The sequence below is a fragment of the Elephas maximus genome, chromosome 5 (genome assembly GCF_024166365.1).
Source record: "Elephas maximus indicus isolate mEleMax1 chromosome 5, mEleMax1 primary haplotype, whole genome shotgun sequence".
NCBI classification, from domain to species: domain Eukaryota; kingdom Metazoa; phylum Chordata; class Mammalia; order Proboscidea; family Elephantidae; genus Elephas; species Elephas maximus.
Genome location: NC_064823.1, coordinates 106164428 through 106189133, shown reverse-complemented (window position 1 = coordinate 106189133; position 24706 = coordinate 106164428).

The window sequence follows — 24706 nt, the reverse complement described above, 5'->3', positions numbered from 1 at the left end:
TTAATCCTCACCACAGTCCTATGAGGCTTAGAAAATTTAGTAGCTTTGAGGGGTCACACCACTAGTGAATGGAAAAGCTGGGATTCAAATCTAGGTCTTTCTGGCTTCAAAACCAATGTCCTTAAATTGAAATAAATAAAAATTCTGGAATAAGCAAGAAATTTGAACAATGACTGAGTATCAGTCTAAGTTAGTAATGTTTCTGCCAACATAACTCTCTTAAAATTTTTGTTAAAACAACAACTTTGTAAGTCTCCTGTAACTCTTCTTTAGATTTACTTCATTAATCAAAACCTACATGCATAAATCTATTTGAAATAAACCCTTCTCTACACTGGGCTTCTTCTTAGACTGCTGGGGCACAATGGCCTTAAGTTTCTTAGAAGGTCTATAGTTTGACTGAATTGTCCTCTGAGGTAACATCTCAGATCCTTCTGCTAAATTTCTGCCTCCAATGTCCAATAATCTTTTCCTCATTTGCCTTTCTAGGGTATGGCAAGTATGGCAGTGTCATGGATTGAATTGTGTTCCCCCCAAAATATGGGTCAACTTGGTTAGACCATGATCCCCAATATTCTGTGGTTGTCCTCCATTTTGTGATTCTAATTTTATGTTAAAAAGGATTAGGGTGGGATTGTAACACCACCCTGACCCAGATCACATCCCTGATCCTATGTAAAGGGAGTTTCCCTGGAGTGTGGCCTGCACTACCTTTTATCTCTCAAGAGATAAGAAGGAAAGGGAAGCAAGCAAAGGGCTGGGGACCTCATACCACCAAGAAAGCGGCACCAGGAGCAGAGCACGTCCTTCGGACCTCGGGTCTCTGCACCTGAGAAGCTCCTTGACCAGGGGAAGGTTGAGGACAAGGACCTTCCTCCAGAGCCGACAGAGAAAGAAAGCCTTCACCTGGAGCCAACTCCGTGGACTTTTAGCCTACTTTACGGTGAGGAAATAAACTCTTTGTTAAAGCCATCCACTTGTGGTATTTCTGTTATGGCAGCACTAGATAACTAAGACCGGCAGGTATTGCAATAGTCCTGGACACGTGGCCCACTAAGTAGTTTCTATTAACCAGGTACGGCCAGTGGCTTATCTACAGAAACGGCGCCTATGGCAGCGCTGAAATTATGCCTCTGACCAAACGTCTGACACCCCTCTTTTAGACAACTTTACCGTAATATCAGCTCAAAAATACAAGTCAAGCTTGCTAACCTTTTAATTAACACATTACTGTGCTTGAGGAAGGACGTTGGGCTGTATCGGGTTAATAGAAACTGCTCAGTGGTGCCACACGCCCAGGGCTGGCTCGTTACCCTAGATAAGCTGCTGCTGGCAGCCTCCTCAAAGTCATCAGGTTTTGCTAAAAATCTCTTCAATATTCTTTAGGCTTTCATTAACATACTTCTCAAAGTTCTTACAGCCTCTTCCCATTGTCCATTTCTAAAGCCACTCCCACATTTTAAAGTATTTGTTATGGCAACACTCCATTTCCAGGTACCAAAATCTGTGCTAGTTATCTATTGCTACATAAAAATTATTCCAAAACTTAGTGGCTTCACACAACAAGTATTTATTATCTCACAGTTTCTGTGGGTCAGGAATTTGGGAGGAGTTTAGCTGGGTGGTTCTGGCTCCTAGTCTCTCATGAATTGTAGTCAAGGTGTCAGGTAGGGCTGCAATCATGTGAAGGCTTACTGGGGCTGGAGAACCCAGTTCTAGTGTCACTCACTTGGATGGGTGTTGGCAAGAGGGCTGCTTGAGTAAGCTTGTGACGTGGTAACTGGCTCCCCTAGAGCAAATGATCAAAGAGGGCAAAGTCAAAGCTACAATGTCTTTTATGACCTAGTACTAGAGGTCACACACTGTCATTTCCACATATCTTATTAGTTACACAGAGCCCTGGTGGTGCAGTGATTGAGAACTACGGCTGCTAGCCAAAAGGTCAGCAGTTCAAATCCACCAGCTGCTCTTTGGAAATCCCATGGGGCAGTTCTACTCTGTGTTACAGGGTCACTATGAGTTGGAATCAACTCAACAGTAATGGTTTTTTTTTTTTGATTATCGGTTACATGGGTCAACTTTAGCCAATGTAGAAGAGCATTAAATACCACGACATAAATACCAGGAGGCAGGGATCACTGGGGGCCATATTGGAATTGTCTACAATTTTACTCATTAATGTTTTGTAGGATTAAGCATCCTAATCTTGACAGTACTTTGTTAGATTTATCCCAAAGTATTTCATGTTCTTTGATGCCACTGTAAATGATACTACTTCTAAAATTTCAATTTCCAATTGTTCATTGCTAGTATATATATATTTTTTTAGTATATAGAAATACAATTAATTTCTTTTTTCTTTTTTTGGCTGGGCAGCTAGATGAATTTATTTAATTTAGCTTTTTTTTTTTTTAATTGTGCTTTAGGTGAAAGTTTACAGCTCAAGTTAGTTTCTTATACAAAAATCTATTGACACATTGATATGTGACCCTAGTTGCAATCCGTATAATGCGACAGCACATTCCCCCTTTCTTCCCTGGGTTTGCTGTGTCCATTCAACCAGCTCCTATCCCTTTCTGCGTTCTCATCCCACCTCTGGACAGGAGCTGCCCATTTAGTCTTGTGTAGCTACTTAGAAGCACATTCTTCACAAGTGAAATACAATTAATTTCTTTTATTGTCCTCGTAACCTACCTTCTTGCTAAACTCAGATATTAATTACAGGAGATTTTGGTAGATTCTTCAGCATTTTTTATGTAGATAAAAATGTAGTGCTTAGACATGTAGTGCTGCTATACCAGAAATACCACAAGTGTATGGCTTTAACAAAGAGAAATTTATTCTCTCGTGTCGGCTCCGGAGGAAAGTCCTTGTCATCAATGTTCCCCTGGCCTAGGAGCTTCTCAGTGCAGGGACCCCGGGTTTAAAGGACGTGCTATTCTCTTGGCTCTTGTTTCTTGGTGGTATGAGATCCCCAACTCTCTGCTTGCTTCCCTTTACTTTTATCTTTTGTAAGATAAAAGGTGGTGCAGGCCACACCCGAGGGGAACTACCTTTACATAGGATCAGGGATGTGACCTTAGTAAGGGTGTTACAATTCCACCCTTATCCTTTTTAACATAATCTAATCTTGCCTCATTAACCAAAGGCAGAGATTAGGATTTACAACACATAAGAAAATTACAATCACGAAATGGAGGACAACTATACAATAATGGGAATCATGGTCCAATCAAGTTGACACCAAGCTATCTTTTTAATAACTACACAATCATTAACATCTGAACATATAATTAGAGGAGGGTAGGATAAATCTAAGGTTTTCTCTGGCCATTTCTTTCAGAATTAGGCTGCCAGGCCCTTCTTCCTAGTCTTTTGGGGAACACAATTCAATCCATGGCAACAATCATGTTGTCTGTGAATAAAAGTTTTATCTCTTCCTTCCCAATCTATATGCCTTTTGTTTCTTTTTGTTGGCTTTTTACATAAACTAGGAGCTCCAGTATAGTGTCAAATAGAAGTGATTAGAATGGACATCTTTGCTTCATTCCCAAGCTTGAGGAGCTAGCATGTAGTCTTTTATCATGCCTTTTATTAAGAAGTTCCCTTTTATTCCTAATTTGCTGAGAGTTATTATGAATGGATGTTGGATTTTTTCACATGCTTTTTCTGCATCTATTGAGATGTTCTTATAGTTACTCTTTTTTAGTCTGTTAATACAGTGAATTGCACTGATGGATTTTCAAGCATTGAACCAAGCTTGCATTCCTGGGATAAACTCCACTTGGACATGATATGCTATTTTATGTGTATACGTGGCTGGATTTGATTTGCTAATGTTAAGGGTTGTAATGCATGTTCATGAAGGATATGGGTCTATTTTCTTGTAATGTCTTTCTCTGGTTTTGTTATTATGGTAATAATAGCCTCATAAAATGAGTTGGGAAGTCTTGCCTCTTTTATTTTTCTGAAGCTTATGTATTTATGTGTGAAATGAATTATGTCTTGGATTTGCTTCAAAATACAGGTAGTCTCTGACTTATGGCATATTCAAATTACAACAAACTGTACTTACAACCATTTTTTAATGATTTGTGCATTTTTATGTATGTATTAAAATACATTTGTAATTTTCTACATAAAGTTTTCAACCTCCAAGACAAATAAAGATCAGATTTATAAAGAAACGTAATAAAAGGCAATAACAATAAAAACTAAAAACAAAAAAACGAGGCCTTCAACTTGCATCAGGACCAATTTATTAATCGTCAGAACAGAACCCCGTTGTAAACTGGGGACTACTTATAATTCCGGTAGGTAGAGGTGGTGTGAATATAGATGAAACAAGACAAGCCAGGAGCTGATAATTTTTGAAGGTTTGTGATGGATATATGGGAACTTGTTATACTTTTCTCTGCTCTTCTGTATATGTTTATATTTCTCAATTATAAAAGATTAAGATAAACTAATGTAATTTACACAGCCCTTTTGACGGCACTGGGTTGGGCTGGTTTTATCCTTGGAAATTCTACGGGGCAGTTCTACTCTGTCTTATAGGGTCGCTATGGGTTGGAATCGACTCAGCGGCACTGGGTTTGGGTTGCCGGGTTGCTAAGAGTCCGAATTGACTCAAGCAACGAGTTTGTTTTTTTTGTTTTTATCCAACATTCCAATTAGTAAGCTTGGTGAGGCAGGTGTCCCACAATTTCTGCAAAGAGGGAAACGTGGACTTAGACATTGACAATTCTCAACTGAGAGTCCTTTTAATAACTACACTGATCATTAGCACCTGAATATGTAATAAGAGGAGGGTAGGATAAATCTAAGGTTTTCTCTGGCCAATTCTTTCAGAAGGAGACTGCCAGGCCCTTCTTCCTAGTCTGTCTCAATCTGGAAACTCCTCCGAAACCTGTCCAACAAAGATGACCCTGCTAGTATTTGTAATACCAGTGGCAAAGCTTCTAGTATCACAGTAACACACAAGCCACCACAGTATGACAAGCTGACAGACGTGTGGCGAAAGGGTGGATGGTGGGACTTCATCTCACATATTTTGGACATGTTATCAGGAGGAACCAGTCCCTGGAGAAGGGCATCACACTTGGTAAGATAGAGGGTCAGTCAGTGAAAAAAAGGAAGACACTCAACGAAATGGGTTGACACAGTAGCTGCAACAGTGGGCTCAAACATAACAATGATTGCTAGGATGGTGCAGGACCAGGCAGTGTTTCGTTCTGCTGTACATGGGGTCACTATGACTTCGACAGCACCTAACAATAACAATAACAAGGATAACCAATAAGTAGTAGGGCTAGAACTAAGTTCAAGTCATTGAACTCCTAGTATAGTGCTCTTTTTATGACATCAGACCTCATGACATAAATTCCAACATCAAGAAAAATTACTGATCTCCATATCTAGGAAATGTTTCATAAATTTCAGTGGCATTTCATGATTAAGTTAAATTATTAAAGAACTTCATGAATTCCAGAAAAAAAAGGTGGGGAGAAAAAGATGAAGAGATGGAATGGTGGTGTTGATAACACCAGTAGAGTAGTAATAGGTAACTTCCTATGTGCTATGCACTGTAACTTCCGCAGAACATTTACTCTTCTCCATAACCCCATGAGGTGTGTACATTACGCTCATTTTCCAGATAAGGAAACCAAGGCACAAAGAAGTTTAGTAAATTGCCCAAAGAGACACGGCTTTTACATTAAATTCCATCTAATGGCCTTGGGTATAAATTAATCCATCAAAAGTAATAAAATTATGCTGAGAGGAAAATATAAGTAATATTTAATCATTGCAAAGAGTTGCATAGTTCTTCAAAGTCTCAATCCCTTTTTGGATAGCTTAACAAGTCTCGGAATGATAGCTGAAAACAGAACGAAATTTAAAATTTTTTCATCTACACTTGTTAAAAATTTAACAGCTCTATTCTTCTGAAGAGTTCAAGCATTAAAACAAAAATGGTTCTTTCAGCAATTGGGACTCGTGAATAGGTCAACAGGTTTCATTGGAGTGGAGAATGCACAGGAGTGGAGAATGCACAAGGTACACACACACACACACACACTCCTCATTCAAGTCCATGTATAAACAAGCATTACCTTACACCCTGGGAAATTGTTTTTAGCTATGTTTAGCCAAACTGGTTTCTCTTGGCAGCCTGCAATCCCCTACAGGTGGCACCTATTCTCTGTGAAGTGTTTCCTTTTCCCAGGACTGAGACATTGGCACCGTGGACCTCCTTGCCCTTCTCAACATCTGTTTCTACTTACGTGCCAGCTAAGGCCACCTGACCTGTGAAAGGAAACAAAACAAAGATTCACGGTCATTGTCTATCAAAATGTCATGTTTTTGTACACCCCGACCCTGGCAACACATACAGGGAAACTCAAACGGGATGCCAAGCATGGATCGACCTTACCAAGAGGCTATAGAGAAAATATTTCCCTTATTCATCTGCTGGCGTTGAATAGAAAACAAAGTAAGACTCTAGACTTGATCCTAGAGAAATCAATTTATAAAATGATTCATTATTTGTTACCATTTTCCAAGCATTGCATATTACCAGGTACTACAGAGGATACAGAAAGGTAGAAAACTTGCCCTGAAGAGGTTTATAACATTAGGGAGTAAGAATATGCACATTAAAGAATAAATATCAATATAAGGCTAAATACACGGTGTGTCAAATTTACAGGTCAAACAATATGTATCATAGGCATTCTTCAGAAGGCACAATAACTGAGGGCTGGGAATGATAGGAAAACCTCAGTGGTGGTGAGACTTGAAGGCAGAAAAAAGTTAGCTTATTTTGTGAGAAATTAAATCACTTTCCTTTAAATAGTTTACGAGGATGAAAATTACCAAGTCTTCCTACAACTAAACCCCACGAAATCCAAGAAAATCCTTGTCCATATTTCCTAAGTATATGTCTTTTCAGCTTCTTTCCTTTTCTATAGTTACCTTTCAATTATCTGTAGCAGTTGAGGACAGAGACTAAAGAAAATAAAGAGGATAAATGCAGGGCTATTTTATACCTTTATCCTTGCCTTTAATTTCCATTCCCAATTTCCTAAACTTTCACTAGAATTGATTAACAAGCACCAAAACGTAATGACTTGAAGAAATACATGTACAAGTCTACAAAGTTGCCTTTAATAAGGATTTCATTGCAAAATTAGATGATTTAAAGTTTTAAAGATGGAAACAATCTTGATATATATCAATAAAGATATTGCTAATGGAAAAAAGCAAGCTGCCAAGAGGTAATGTTTTGCATGATCCTGTTTAGTCAAAAAAATTAAAAAAGGATATTTGTACCTCAAGTATGCATACCCACAAACCAATTCCCAGAGGTAACATAAGAAATCATTAACAATGCCGATATCTGTAGAATTTATTGTTGATCAAGACTCTACTCTGACACACGTAGGGTTGTGATGAGTTGGAACCAACTAAATGGCAGCTGATTTTGTTGTTGTTTTTTGAGTAAGATTGAGGAGTTCAAAAAGTGAAATTGGCCTTTATTTTTGGTGCTGGTTGAGATTTTTTAATAATTTTTAAAATTAGTTTAATATAAATGTATGTGTGTATGTAATATTTACACTTTTGCTTTTCTGGTCCTGTGCTTTACCAACAAATGATCTAGAGACATCTACTCAAAGTGAAGCAGAATATTAGCAAAAGGCCCATAAAGATCAACCAGTAGGGATAGAGAATTGTCATTACACAGATTTTTGCTTTAAGACCATTGATCATTATTGCCTCATAGAGAATCAAATTTTCCTCAAGCAATTAAAAACAAAAAAAAAATTTTTTAATAACACTGCTATCAAGTCGATTTTGACTCATACAACCCTATAGAACAAAGCAGAATTGCCCCCATAGGGTTTCCAAGGCCGTAAATCATCATAGAATCCGGCTGTCACATCTTTCTCCCAAGGAGCAGCTGGCTGGTGGGTTCGAACCTCCGACCTTTCAATCAGTAGCCAAGCGCTTAACCACTGTGCCACCAGGGCTCCTCTTCAAGCAATACCTGGATAAATAAAGAGTCCAAAGCTTTAGAGGTCTGAATTCCAAAGTATGTCTGAAACATATCAGGGCTCATGAAACTGATCACAAATTGTGAGAGGGTGAAGAAGTGGGTGGTGCAAATGGTTTGCTCTGGATTACTAACCTAAAGGTTGGTGATTTCAACTCACCCAATGGTCCCACAAAAGAAAGACCTGGAGATCTGCTTCCAAAGAGATTACAGCCAAGGAAACCCTATTGAGCAGTTCTACTCTAACACATGGGGTCATCATCAGTCAGAACTGACTCGACAGTGACAGGTTTGTTTTGCTTTTTTCATTTTTGGTATAAATAAATAAAGAGTGGGAAACGTATTGGTATGATATTCTACTAGCTGGAGATATTCCGGGACAGCTGTAGCCTTGAGCAAGATGAAGGAGTTCTAGAAGTGGAAGTGGCCTTTCTTCTCTTTTGCCCAGCAAAGCAGCAAGCTGGGCGGCAGGATGGGATCTGGAGATAAGTGGGAGAGGATCAGCCCGTTCTGCTGATGCACCAGTTCAGGGAAAGTCAGTTGACACAGCCCTTTGCCTTCCGCTTGAATAAAACCAGGAAAAGTGCTTTAGACTCAGTATTTTCTCTGCTCTCCTCAGGGTCCACGTGTTTCCTGACCCTTGACCTCTTTGTCTGCACAGGGGCAGTCACCTGCACATGAGCTTAGCTGACAATGACATCCTGCTCATCTCTATGTCCTGGATCCATCGTCAAGGTTCACTAGCCTGCCCATGTCTTCTGCAGACAACTCGCTTCACGTCTAGCTAGAGTCTGACCACACCATCACTTAACCATCCTGCCAAGCTGGTTTTCTGGTTTAATAAAAAAAATTTTAGGTGCTATGAATTCACTTGTGTCCCCCCAAAATATGTATTGGAATCCTAACCCCTGTGCCTGTGGATGTCATCTTGTTTGGAAATAGGGCTTTCTTTGTTATGTTAATAAGGTCATGTCTGTGCAGGGTGTTTCCTAAACCTAATCATTTCTGAGTTACAAGGAGCAGCAGAAACACAGAAAACCAGGCACAAAAAGGGGGAAGATAGACGCCACACAAAGATCACTAAGGAACCAAGGAATGCCAGGGCTACGTAAGTTGAAAAAGACAAGGATCTTTTCCAAGATTTTTAGCCTGCTGAACTATGAGAAAATAAATTTCTGTTCCTAAAGCCACCCACTTGTGGTATTTCTGTTATAGCAGAGCTAGGAAATTAAGAAAATGGGGTGGAAGCCTTTGAAATGGAAGAAGTTGGGAAACTTCTGTAAAAAACCAACTAGCTAATTTAAATAGTTAAGCATAACCCTCAGGAAATAAGCTGTACCTCCATTAACTTTCTCCCGTTAGGGAGGTATGATGGCCAAACATTCAAGGCTGCTAATAAAACATTTGTTCAACACTGGATGTTCAGCCCTTTCTTTCCTTCTAGAAAAAATATGCAAATGTGGGGAGGTTCCAGTGACAGGAACGGGTCAGCATTGGATATCCGTCTGTACAGTTACATCCTACAGGAAGCAAGATGTGTGTCATAGAAGACACAATCCCAAATCATGACATAGCAGAAAGGCAACTGAACCAAGAATCAGAAAACTTCATTTCAATGCCGGTTTGGTCACAAACTCTGGTCAGTGTTTCTTCATTAGCAAATTAAGGGAGAAGATCTTTCTGGTCTCTTCCTTGGTTCTGTGGATCTCTGGCAAGCTGGAGAGCTGGATCATACTTGGTTGCAGTTTCCACTCCATCTGGAGATCAGTGATCATGCTGTCATCTCCCACAAGTATCCTGGGATGAAGCAAACTTCCTTCGCTCTGGTAAAAAACCAGAACGAATTATGTCACTTGTTTGTGCTACTCTCAGAAAAACTCAGAGTGCTTTCAGAAATTATATCTCATCTCAATGATGTATGTGAAAACTGGGTTAAATTTTCTCCATGGAGGCCTGAGAATGTTAGTGTGGTAGAAAACATAAAGAGGCATAGATGATAGAGTGATGATAGACAGGCAGGCAGGCAGGCAGGTAGATGGATAGGCAGAATCAAGATGAGAAGCATCATCTCTAGAGTCAGACTACCTTGGTTCAGATTGTTGTTGCTGTTAACCGCAGTGGAGTCGGCCTCAACTCATGGCAATGCCTTGCACAGTGAGGATGGGACCAATGAGATCCACAGGGTTTTCCTTAGCTGATTTTTGGAGTAGATGGCCAGGCTTCTAGTCTGCAGGCTCCGCTGAAACATGTTCAGCATCACAACAAAACACAAGTCTCCACTGACAGATAGGCGGTGGCTGTGCTTAAGGTGCGTTGGACAGAATAGAACCCGGATCGCTTTCCTGGAATGCGAGAATTCTACCACAGAACCAACACTGCCCCTTGGTTCAGATTACAGCCCCACAACTTTCTGGTGTATCACCTCAAGCAAATTACTGAACCTATCTGAGACTCAGTTAACTTAATGGAAAAATTCAGATAACGATAGTACTTACCTCATAAAGTGGTTGAGGGGATTAAGTAAGATTATCCAGGTAAAGCTTTTAGCATTGTGCTGGGCTTATAGTAATTATTTCATAAATATCAACAATTATTATTTTTATTGTTTAGGGAACAGCATGTATGTTATCCTTTTGTCATCACTCCAACCAGCCTCCTCCCTGCACGCACACACTCAGGGGTAACCACTGTTAGCAGTTTGGCATGGGTTTTCCTACTACATGTGTAGGTAGGTACACACACATATATTTTATGTACCATTTCAAAAAATGGGTTGTACAAAATATATTTTCCTGAGACTTAATTTTTTTGTTTATTTGGCTTAGCAATACACCTTGTATAGCTTTTCATATCAGGTATAGACCATAGACTTACCCATACACCAAAATATATTAATTCAGACCCCTATTGATGTACATCTAAATGGTTTTCATTTTTTTTAATAGACTTATTTGTGTGTGTGTGTGTGTGTGTGTAATAAATACATATGTAACAAAACATTTGCCATTTCAACATTCCTATCAGGTACTAGGAGCCCCGGTGGTTCAGTGGTTAAACATTCCGCTGCTATCTAAAAGGTCAACAGGAAAGTGAATCAGACTTGCTCAATGCTGATCGAGAGAAGGGGCTTGGTTCTGACTCACACTGTAAAAGCAGGAACCACTTACCCAAAGAGGAGGGCTCAGAGAGTGAGCTCAGCTGGGAAAGGGCTTCTGCAGTACCACTACATCCTTCTATCTCAACAGGGCACTCTGATCAGGCGTAGAAAGGGTTGGAGAATGGAAGAGGACAGTTGTCATGAAAACAGGATGAACCTATTCTCTTCGTAAACACAGCCATCCTCCCATGCGCAGTCTTCACAATAATCACTTTTTACTGACACATGTGGAAAACTTAAAGCAGCCATGGAGCGTCACTTGGTAACTGTATTTCAGAGCACCTTGTAATGGAAGAGGTGTAGACCTGAAACTCCAGTTCCTGTGTTGGGATCTACACATGGACTCAGTTCCTATGCTACATATTCTTTTTCTGTGAACTGCTCTGAAGGGTATCTCAGTGATTTCAAGGAGAAGGCAAAAGGTGCCATCAATTTGGTTCCCGCTCATTGCAGCCTCATGTACAACAGAACAAAACACTGCCCAGTCCTGTACCATTATCACAGTCATTATGCTTGAACCCATTGTTGTAGCCACCATGTCGATTCACCTTGTTGAGGGTCTTCCTCTCTTCTGCTGATCCTCTACCAAGCATGATGTCCTTGTCCAGGGACTGATCCTCCTGACATGTCCAAAGAGTATGAGACATAGCCTCACCATCCTTGCTTTTAATGAGCATTCTGGTTGTACTTCTTCAAAGACAGGTTTGTTCATTCTTTTTTCAGTCCATGGCGTATTCAGTATTCTTCGCCAACACCACAATTCAAAGGCATCAATTCTTCTTCGGTCTTCTTTATTCATCATTCAGCTTCCTTGCTTACTATCATCAAATTGCACTTGGAGCCAGAAGGCAGTGCACTAAGGGGGGACACTAATTATAAAAAAAAAAAAAAAACTCTATATGAGATAAAAAGGGAAGAAGAAGAAGGGGCCTAAGAAAGTGTATGATACAAGGGGAAGTTTTCTTCTTTTACATTTTTATTGTTTTTAGAATGGGAGATGTTAAAGAAAGGAAGAGATAAACATGGAACTAAGGCAGAAACAGTAAAAAAAGGCATGAACACTCTGACCTTTCATGCTCCATTTCTGAGAACAAATGGAATGCTGGAATGCAACAAGACTGGATGGGGTGTGGAGAAAATCACAGGTACGGAGATGGAAATACAGTGATGAGAAGCATAATGGCCTCCGTATTTATAACTAGTGGTAACATAGGCAATAATAACCATTACTTACAGTCCCTACTATCTGTCAGGCACTAATCTAAGTACTTTTACATATTAACTCATTTAATCCTCACAACGGCTCTTATCAGGTAGGTGCCATTTTACAGATGTGGAAATAAACTTGCACAGCAAGATCTTGAGCTCAGTCCAGATGAAGAGCCCTATGCTTAACCTCAGTGCTGTACCACTGCTTTGAGCAAGAAGGTGTCAGAGGGGGGCGGGGGGTGCAGATAACTAGGGAGATTGGGGGGGAAAATGCCATGGGAAATGAATGGACGTGGACCGTAAAGACTGTTGTGAGGATTAAATAAAAGAAGGAAGGGCAGTGCGGGGGCTCAGCTCTCTTTGCAGACCATGTGCCACAGATTATTTCTTCTGAAATGCTTATGATGTGGGCATAGAAAACAGGAAGGTAGGAGAAATACGTACAGTTGTTGGAATTTTGCTGTAAAGGTGGGGCACAAGATTAGGGAGCTAAGGGACACGAGTGAGCTGGTTCAGCCACATTGCCAGAGAAAGGGTCAATGGTGCATAGGGCAGGAAAAGAAACCTAGAGCAGGATGATAGGATGGAGGGAGTCAAGAGCCAACATGTCTTTAAGAAAGAAAGGCTGGCGCAATAAGAGTGAAGACACACTGGGAGTGCTGGAGGGAAAGGAGGCTATGAACAGAGCAAGACACTGCAGGCAAGGATTCTGAAGGTGAATAAAATCTAGTGCTGATAAATACAAACAGCTGAGGACAGCTCCATTACACTTTATAACAGTGTCTCAATGCAGGCCTAATGTTCTACAACTGCACCAACATATCCCAGGTTTCAGGAGAAGGTCAAGTGAAATATTGTATTTTTCTAGGACTGAGGAACACTCAAGTAAATTATACTAAAAAAAAGAGTGACCATGGAATTAAAGTGCTGGTGCGTCGTTAGAGACGCGACGTCCATGCAGGATAGGAGAGGAAATGGATTTGGGAGAGTTCTGTCTGACTGGTGGTAAGCTAGAATTAGAAGGTCTTAGTGAGGATTTTACACAAAGGTGAAAATAAAATGAATTCCCTCCTGTCAAAAACAAAAAAACACAAGGTCAGCGGTTCCAATCCACTGGCCACTCCTTAAAAACCCTATGGGGCAATTCTGCCCTGTCCCATAGGGTCGCCATGAGTCGGAATTGAATCGAAGGCAGTGAGTTTGGGTTTGGTTTTATCACGTAATAACAAAAATAAAACTTGGACAGTCTTTAATATGTCTTTTTTTCTCATCTATGATTATTTCTATAAGATAGATTCCTATCTTGTTGAGTCATAAGGTATGTGCTCTAAAATGTTTTATATACATTGCCATCTTGTCCCCTAAAAGGACATTGTCAGTTTATACTCCCACTAACAAGTCATAAGCTTATCTGCTTTGTCTCACCCTCACCCACTTTGAATATTGTTAATATTTTAAAATCTATCAATCTAATGGTCAAAATATGGTAATTTAATTTGCAATTCCCTATTACAGAGATCAGTCTTTTTGTAAACCATTACTTTGTTTTACTTCTCCTTCCAAATAGTTATCTGAAAATGTTGTTGATTATTGAGAACAAGGTACAGTATAACAGCCAGCTGGCATAGTACCCTGGGTCCCCATTTCCTCATTTAATGTCAGGGAAGGTTGGGAACTAGAGGAGAGGTTTCCCATTCTAGCAGCCACATCCTTATTCTCTTTAATTTTTGCTTTCTGTTTTTATTTCCAGTTATATTGACTTGGAAATGAGCAAAATTTGAAACCGGTATTTGTCTTAGTTATCTAGCACTACTGTGACAGAAATTCCACAAGTGGGTGGCATTAACAAACAGAAATTTATATTCTCACAGTTTAGATAACTAGAAGTCCGAATTCAGGGCACCGACCCTAGAGGAATGATCTCTCTCTCTGTTGGCTCTGGGGAAAGGTCCTTGTCTCTTTTCAGATTCTCTTTCTTGGTTCCTTGGCAATCTTCATGTGGTATGGCATCAATCTTTCCCCATCTCCTCTTGCTTGCTTGCTTCCTTGCTCACTCACTGAATCTGCAATTTTATAACTCAAAAGACATTGATTTAAGACACACCTTACATACGTTAACATAAGAAAGGCTCCAGAAATTGACCAAATACCAATTGCCAAGGAATTTAGAAGACAGCTACCTGGCCAAGCCACTGGAAGAGATCTATATATGTCCATTCTAAAGAAAGGTGATCCAATGAAATGCAGAAATTATTGAACAATATGATTAATATCACATCCAAGTAAAATTATGCTGAAGATCGTTCAAAAATGGTTGCAGCAGTATATCGACAGGGGACTGTCAGAAATTCAAACTGGATTCACAAGACGACATGGAGCGAGGGATATTGTTGCTGATGTCAGATGAATTTTGGCTGAAAGCAGAGAATATCAGAAAGATGTTTACCTGTGTTTCACTGATTGGGCAAAGGTATTCGACTGTGTGGATCATAACAAATTGCAGATAGGATTTTGAAGAATGGGAATTCCAGAACATTTCATTTTGCCTATGTGGAAGCTATACATAGTCAGAGATGCAGTCATTTGAACAGAACAAAGGAATATCGCATGGTTTAAAATCAGGAAAGGTGTGCATAAAGGTTGTATCCTTCCACCGTATTTATGCAATCTGAATGCTGAGCAAATCATCTGAGAAACTGGACTACATGAAGAAGAATAGGGCATTAGGATTGGAGGAAGACTCGTTAACAACCTTCGATATGCAGATGACACAACCTTGATTGCTGAAAGTAAAGAGGACTTGAAGCACTTACTGATGAAAATCAAAGACCACAGCCTTCAGTATGGATTACACCTTAACACACACACACACACACAAAAGAAATCTTGCAACTGGACCAATAAGCAACATCATAGTAAATGGAGAAAATATTCAAGTTGTCAAGAAGTTCATTTTACTTGGATCCACAGTCAAAGCTCCTGGAAGTAAGAGTCAAGGAATCAAATGACATATTGCATCAGGCAAATCTGCTGCAAAAAACCTCTTTAAGGGGTTAAAACGCAAAGAGGTCACTTTGAAGACTAAGGTACGCGTGATCTAAGCCATGGTGTTTTCAATTGTCTCACATGCATGCGAAAACTGGACAATGAATGAGGAAGACCAAAGAAGAATTGATGTCTTTGAATTATGGTGTTGGCCAAGAATATTGAATATACCATGAACTGACAGAAGAATGAACAAATCTGTCTTGGAAGAAGTACAGCTAGAATGCTCCTTAGAAGTGAGGATGGTGAGATTTTGTCTCAGACATTGTTAACATATTATTAGAAGGAACCAGTCTCTGGAAAAGGACATCATGCTTGATAAACTAGACGGTCAGTGAAAAAGAAGACCCTCAATGAGATAGATTGATGCAGTGGCTGCGACAATGGGCTCAAACATAGCAACAATTGTGAGGGTGGCACAGGACCAGGCAGTATTTCTTTCTGTTGTACATATATGATCGCTATGAGTTGGAACTGACTGGACGACATCTAACAACAATGAAGTTAAAAAACATTGACTTGTGGCAGGATAATGTCTGGTATTGTTAATATGCGTGTCTTTTTTTGTGTGTGTGTGCTCTCATTAGTATCTTTGAACACTGATAGCTAGTTTTCCATCAATCCACTCCCACCCCAACTTGAAGTTGAACCCAAAGCAGAAACAAAGACTTAAAGAAGTCTTAGGACTAACAGCAGAATGTTGTTGTTAGTTGCCATCAAATCGGCTCCAAGACATGGCATCCTCATACATAACAGAATGAAATGTTGCCTAATTCTGTGCCATCTTCAATATCATTGGAATATTTGAGTCCATTTTTGAGGATATTGTGTAGTGCCTTCCAAACTAAGGGTCTCATCTTCCACCACTATGTTGTTGTTAGGTGCCGTCGAGTCCGCTCCGACTCATAGCAACCCTATGCACAACAGAACGAAACACTGCCCGGTCCAGAGCCATCCTTAAAATTGTTGTTATTCTTGAGCTCATTGTTGCAGCCACTGTGTCAATCCATCTTATTGAGGGTCTTCCTCTTTCCCGCTGACCCTGTACTCTGCCAAGCATGATGTCCTTGTCCAGGGACTGATCCTCCTGATAACATGTCCAAAGAGTATGAGACATAGCCTCACCATCCTTGCTTCTAATGAACATTCTGGTTGTGCTTCTTCTAAAACAGATTTGTTTGTTCTTTTGGCAGTCCATGGTATATTCAATATTCTTCACCAACACCACAATTCAAAGGCATCAATTCTTCTTCAGTCTTCCTTATTCATTGTCCAGCTTTCACATGCATATGATACGATTGAAAATACCATGGCTTGGGTCAGGCAGACCTTAGTCTTCGAGGTGACGTCTTTGCTTTTCAATACTTCAAAGAGATCCTTTGCAGCGGATTTACCCAATGCAATGCTTTTTTTTATTTCTTGACTGCTGCTTCCATGGCTGTTGACTGTGGATCCAAGTAAAATGAAATCCTCGACAACTTCAATCTTTTCTCCGTTTATCATGATGTTGCTCATTGGTCCAGTTGTGAGAATTTTTGTTTTCTTTCTGTTGAGGTGCAATCCATACTGAAGGCTGTGGTCTTTGATCTTCATCAGTAAGTGCTTCAAGTCCTCTTCACCTTCAGCAAGCAAGGTTGTGTCATCTGCATAATGCAGGTTGTTAATGACTCTTCCTCCAATCCTGATGCCCCGTTCTTCTTCATATAATCCAGCTTCTCAGATTATTTGCTCAGCATATACATATTGAATAGGTATGGTGAAAGAATACAACCCTGGCGCACACCTTTCCTGACTTTAAACCAATAAGTATCCTCTCGTTCTGTCTGAACAACTGCCTCTTGATCTATGTAAAAGTTCCTCATGAGCACAATTAAGTGTTCCGGAATTCCCATTCTTCTCAATTTTATCCATAATTTGTTATGATCCACACAGTCGAACGCCTTTGCATAGTCAATAAAACACCGGTAAACATCCTTCTGGTATTCTCTGTTTTCAGCCAGGATCCATCTGATATAGCAATGATATCCCCGGTTCCACGTCCTCTTCAGAAACCGGCCTGAATTTCTAGCAGTTCCTGTCGATATACTGCTGCAGCCGTTTTTGAATTATCTTCAGCAAAATTTTGCTTGTGTATGATATTAATGATATTGTTCTATAACTTCCACATTCAGTTAGATCACCTTTCTTGGGAATAGGCATAAATATGGATCTCTTCCAGTCAGTTGGCCAGGAAGCTGTCTTCCATATTTCTTGGCATAGATGAGTGAGCATCTCCAGCGTTGCATCCGTTTGTTGAAACATCTCAATTGATATTCCATCAATTCCTGGAGCCTTGTTTTTTGCCAATGCCTTCAGAGCAGCTTGGACTTCTTCCCTCAGTACCATCCGTTCCCGATCATATCCCATCTCTTGGAATAGCTGAACATCGACTAATTCTTTTTGGTATAATGACTCTGTGTATTCCTTCCATCTTCTTTTGATGCTTCTCGCGTCATTTAAATATTTTCCCCATAGAATCCTTCACTCTTGCAACTTGAGGCTTGAATTTTTTTTCTTTAGTTCTTTCAGCTTGAGAAACACCGAGTGTGTTCTTCCCTTTTGGTTTTCCATGTCCAGCTCTTTGCACATGTCACTATAATGCTTTACTTTGTCTTCTCGAGATGCCCTTTGAAATTTTCTGTTCAGTTCTTTTACTTCAGCAATTCTTCCTTTTGCTTTAGCTGCTCGATGCTCAAGAGCAAGTTTCAGAGTCTCCTCTGACATCCATCTTGGTCTTTTCTTTCTTTCCTGTCTTTCAGCGACCTCTTGCTTTCTTCATGGATGATGTCCTTGATGTCATTCCACAACTCCTCTGGTCTTCAGTCACTAGTGTTCAATGCATCAAATCTATTCTTCAGATGGTCTCTAAATTCAGGTGGGATATACTCAAGGTCATACTTTGGCTCTCATGGACTTGCTCTAATTTTCTTCAGTTTCAGCTTGAACTTGTATATGAGCAATTGATGGTCTGTTCCACTGTCGGCCTCTGGCCTTGTTCTGACTGATGATACTGAGCTTTTCCATCGTCTCTTTCCACAGATGTCGTCAATTCGATTTCTGTGTGTTCTATCTGGTGAGGTCCATATGTATAGTCGCCGTTTATGTTGGTGAAAGAAGGTATTTGCAATGAAGAAGTTGTTGGTCTTGCAAAATTCTATCATTTAATCCCTGGCATTGTTTCTATCACCAAGGCCATATTTTCCAACTACTGATCCTTCTTCTTTGTTTCCAACTTTTGCATTCCAATCGCCAGTAATTATCAATGCGTCTTGATTGCATGTTTGATCAATTTCAGACTGCAGCAGCTGATAAAAATCTTCTATTTCTTCATCTTTGGCATTAATGGTTGGTGCGTAAATTTGAATAATAGCCGTATTAACTGGTCTTCCTTGTAGGCGTACGGATATTATTCTATCACTGACAGCGTTGTACTTCAGGATAGATCTTGAAACTTTCTTTTTGACGATGAATGCAACACCATTCCTCTTCAAGTTGTCATTCCCAGCATAGTAGACTATATGATTGTCCAATTCAGAATGGCCAATATCAGTCCATTTCAGCTCACTAATGCCTAGAATATTAATGTTTATGTGTTCCAATTCATTTTTGACAATTTCCAATTTTCCTAGATTTATACTTCATACATTCCAGGTTCCAATTATTAATGGATGTTTGCAGCTGTTTCTTCTCATTTTGAGTCGCGCCACATCAGCGAATGAAGGTCCTGAAGGCTTTACTCCATCCGGGTCATTAAGGTCGACTCTACTTTGAGGAGGTAGCTCTTCCGCAGTCATCTTTTGAGTGCCTCCCAACCTGGGGGCTCATCTTCCAGCACTATATCAGACAATGTTCCACTTGTATTCATAAGGTTTTCACTGGCTAATGCTTTTCAGAAGTAGGCTGCCGGGTCATTCTTCTTAGTCTGCCTTAGTCTGGAAGCTCAGCTGAAACCTGTCCTCCATGGGTGACCCTGCTGGTATCTGAATACCGGTGGCATAGTTTCCAGCATCACAGCAACACGCAAGCCCCCACAGGATGGCAAAGTGACAGACATGTGGGAGTACAGCACTATATTGAACAATATTTTGTTATAATAAATAGGGTTTACATTGGCTAATTTTCAGAAGTAAACCACCAGGCCTTTCTTTCTAGTCTGTCTTAGTCTGGAAGCTCCAGTGAAACCTGTCCACCATGGATGGCCCTACTGGTATCTGAAATACTGGTTGCATGGCTTTCAGCATCACAGCAACACACAAGCCACCATAGCAGACAAACTGACAGATGGGTGGTATGGAATAGGAAGACTTTCATTCATGGTTTTCCTTTCCTGAAACTAGATAGGACTGGTTGGAGAAGTGAAGGAATTGAGGGCAGAAGATCCATCCTAAATGGGGTGCAGAGAAAAGGGTAGAAAAATTAGGATTCTAGACAACAAAGTGGGAGGGAGAAATACCTCAAGGGGTCCAAGGGGACCAAGAAACAGCAGAAGGAAATCATTGCCAAGTAGTTCTCAAGTGTGGACTTTCAACATGTCCCTTCCCAGCCACTGTCACCCCTCCATCTAATAGTCCTGGGCATTTGTAAGACCTGCTGAACAGAAGATAAGAAACCTCAACATCTTGAAATGTAATGAGGGTGATAGGTTGAGTAGTGTCAGAAAATAGGGGAATTTAGGGGAAAACCTTACTACCCTGACCAAAGTGGAACTGAACAGAAAAATTGGAAGTTTCCCTAAAAGCCTGTTATGGCCATACAGAGTGCTACTGTTACAAGTTTATTGACCATTTGCATTTTATCTTTTGTGAATTGCTGGTTCAGGTCCATTGCTCATTTTTTAATTGGAGTTTTTTTTTTTTTTATGTAGTTTTATAGAAGTTCTTTGTAGATTACACATACAAACGTTTCTTCTGTCAAATGGGTTGCATATATATTTCCCCTTGATCAATTGTTGGACTTTCGATTTTGTTTATGGTGTCTTATCAACAGAAGTTTTCAAGTTTTATGTCTTCAAATTAATGATTTTCCTTTATTTCTTCTGGGATTACAGCCTTGCTTTAGAAAGCCTCTTTAATCTCAAAATTATACAAATGTTCTCCTGGATTTTTTTCTAATAGTTTAATGATGTAATAAAGAGGTTATTTAATACATTTAGATCTTTAATCCATCTGGAATTTTAGTTTGTGTACAATATAAACCTACTTGGACCCACAATCAAAGTGCACTGAAGCAGCAGTCAAGAAATCAAACGACGAACTGTATTGGGCAAATCTACTGCAAAAGACCTCTTTAAAATGTTAAAGAAGCAAAGATGTCACTTTAAAGACTAAGTTGCGCCTGATTCGAGACTTGGTGTTTTCAATCACCTCATATGCACATGAAAGCTGGACAATAAATAAGGAAGACTGAAGAAGAATTGATGCCTTTGAGTTATGGTGTTGGCAAAGAACACTGAATATACCATAGACCGCCAGAAGAATGAACAAATCTGTCTCAGAAGAAGTACAGCCAGAATGATCCTTAAAAGCAAGGATGGCAAGACTACATCTCACATACTTTGGACAGGTTTCAGGAGGGACCAGTCCCTGGAGAAGGACATCATGCTTGGTAAAGTAGAGGGTCAGCAAAAAAGAGGAAGGCCCTCAATGAGATGGACTGACAAAGTGAGTACAACAATGGGCTCAAGTGTAGCAACAATTGTGAGGATGGCACAGGACCACGCAGTGTTTCATTCTATTGTATATGGGGTTGATATGAGTCAGAACCAGCTTGATGGCACCTAACAACAACAATATAGTATAAACCAGGTAATGATTTCATTTTATTGCCTGGGTTCAAATCCTGGCTCCACCACTTATTAGCTTTGTGACTTTGGACCAGTTACTTAACCTCCCTGTGCTTCCATTTTTTCACTTATAAATGGAGGTAATAATAGTATCTATCTCAAAGGGATTGTTATGAGAATTGAGTTAATTCATGAAAAACTCTTAGAATAGTACATGGCAAATAGTAAGTGCTCACTAAACGCTAGCTGCTAGCTGACCCAGTTGAAAAGTCCTGCCACTATAAACAAATTTTTCCAATAAAATATTCCCTCTGTAGCAATACAAGGTTAGCATATATACTTGGATCTGTTCCCAGACTCAATCGTGCACTATTCATGTTTATGAGTACCATCCTGTTTTTACATACAGTAGCTTTATAGCAAATTTTAAAATCCCATGGGGCAAGTCCCTCTCCGTAATCTTCTTTTTCAAAACTTTATAGGCAAATTCCCATATTATTCATGTATATAAAATTGATAATAGTTGTGTCCCACAATATTCACCTAAATAAACCTATAGTAATTTTAAGATACTTTTGAATGGATGAATGGAAACATGACTCCAGCTCCAATCCATCCAGAAGGGAACCAGTAGCAAGCAAAGTGGAGACTGAGTCTATTACAATCGACTTGAAGCCACTCACAACTTTTGGCATAAGGATGCAAACACCAGAAGCTGTTGGATGGGGGAGAAGCTATTCCCACTCATTCACTCATTCATTCAAACAAATTGCACCATTTCTCTAAGCATTGCTTCGTTATGGAAATCTAAAAGCTTACACCTACGAGAGAACACACAAGTAAAACAAGCCCCTTGGAGCTAACTATTTCACCAGCTTGTCCCTAAGTATCTTCACCCAACACCCTACCCATGGGACACAACATAAGGAATCTTATGTGTTTACTTTAAACTATGTTTGGCAAGTATGCTTTCTAGGATAAAACAAGTTTATCTGGATTTGCAGAATCATTTCCTGTCGTTCCAAGATCAAGCACCATCTTGACTGTAAACATGTACTCTTCTGTCTCCCTGAGCAGCTTAAAGGGCACCAATTCAGGTTTCCCTTCCGATCGTGACCAGGAAGAGGCCCAATAAATATATCAAACATAAAAGGATTGTTCTAACAAAGGGGTCTTAAATCGTCCCAGGTTATCTGAACAGTTTTCCGTTTCATTTTGTTTTCACCTCTACCCCCTGAAATGGAAGAGATTTTCTCAGAATAAAATACAAGTTTAATCACAGACGGGTAGAGTTAGAAAAGAAAAGGAGCAAAAGAAAAAACTGGGGATCTCATAACAAAGAGTGATGTCAAGAAGACAATCGGAGCACAGGCCAGCCTCAATAATCCTCATGCAGGCTGCCCCTCCTGATAGCAAGCAATTCCTGCCTCAGTGACAACTCCATGGACTTGCGCTATAAACACAAACCTATCAGAGCAGGCATTACACACACCTTACTGGGACATGGCAAATGGTGCCTGGCTTCCAAGATAAGCTTTATGGAGAGTGAAGAGAAAGGGACAAGAGAAGTAGGTGAGAGGCCCAGAAAAAACACTTCCCTTAATCCTTTGATGTTACCAAAGTGATCAGTGATGAAAGAGCATCATTCTTGCTTTTTCTCCCTTGCATAGATTGAAATTCGAGACTAAATATCATCAAATATGGTTCTCTTTGAGGAGATGGCTTCCTACGAGCCTCAAATCACAACCCAAAGCAAATGGCAGTGGATGTGTTGACTGGGCATAATCACAAGGCATTCCTCCAGCTTTATTTCTTCAAAGTCGCTCACAATGAGTGTCATGCTGAACTATCTCGAAAAGACATTATTCTTTAAATCTTACGCAGCTTAAAGAAAAGAAGTGATAACCCCTTGGAAATTGAGAGAGAAGCCTGACAGCCCAAAGTAAATTATAAGAAATTGAAATCTTAAAAAGTACGAGTTGACAATGGAGTATTTAGCTAAATTAAGGAGAACAGTATCTGGCTCAATAGGCACAAATTACAGTAGAACAAAAGCAGCTGGACAGTTAATCTAGTCAAAAGTATATATTACGCAACGACTTTGGGCTCAATTCTATGAAAGTATATGAGAAAGAGCCACACAACCTCACCCCCTTAGAACTGTCTTTCTCATTAGAAAGAAAAAAATAATACATAGGCAATAAAAGTCAAATAATAGGAGGCAGTGTATGATTACATTTTTAACCTGTGCAGGGGCCATTCATGCAACTGGACTTCCAGTAGGAAAAAAGTAATTCCTTGGATTTCACTGTATAATAATACACATAGTATTCAAGCTATAGAATCAGTTCTTTAAATCTATAAATTATTCTAGTATACTTCTTTTTCTTAAAATACAGCTTAGAACTTTTTTTACTTCTCTAAATTCTATTATGTAGTTTTTTGAGAGGGATTTTTCTCTCTTTAGATTTCTCAAGTTTATGTACATATTTAATGTATTTAATTTTATTCAGTGATTTCAAAATAATCTGAACTAAAAGAAAGTAAGTAAGAAAATCATAATTTCCCCATTGAATAATGTTAGCTTTAGCCCAGATTCTAAAATTCCCTATTGAACTGTTCAATAGTGTTTAATTACAGTTCTAAATAAGAATGAACTAGGTGTAGGAAATAAAGACAATTCATCTTGACACAGTTGTATTTTCCACAATAAAAAACGGAAGGATGACAGGCAGTCATGGAGAAAATGAAGCAAACAACATCCCCAAACTTCCCAAAAGCCACTGACAAAACGGTACAAGAGGCTCTTGTTATTCAGACCAGCTACGCACACTGATCAGATCATACAGACACTTGGTTACAACAGGAGTCATTCATTCATTATTTATTCACTTGAGCTAAATAATTATTCAACTCTCCATTTTGAACAGGTATGCCCTAAATCATGAGGTGAATCAGACACCATGTTGAGGAATGAACTGGAAATTCTTATAATAATAGTTAAGGTTATGATCATTCATGAAGAACTTCCACTCACAGAAATTGCTTCATTTGCCCGACAGGACCCCTGGTACATAGCTAAGGGATTGTTGTCATCCTCACGTTAAAGAAGAAGGAACTGAGTCTCAGAGAGGTTAAATGACCATACTCACCTGAGGTCCCCTCAATGAACCCAGCTCTCCTGGCACTACCAGCCACTCTGGCTAAGTGAGTTACAAAAACAGCCCCTAGGTTTCACGCCCTTGGCATGTGCAACTGGACTGAAGAGTCTCACTGCATCAGAGGTGCATACGCATGAAATGGTTTTATTGTTCGCAAGTAGCTGCTACCAACTGCTCTGCAGACAGCCCTCCTCCATCCCCTTTCCAGCTTTAATCATGTCTCAGCTTGATTCCGTAACTCCTCATCACTTTTTGATTAT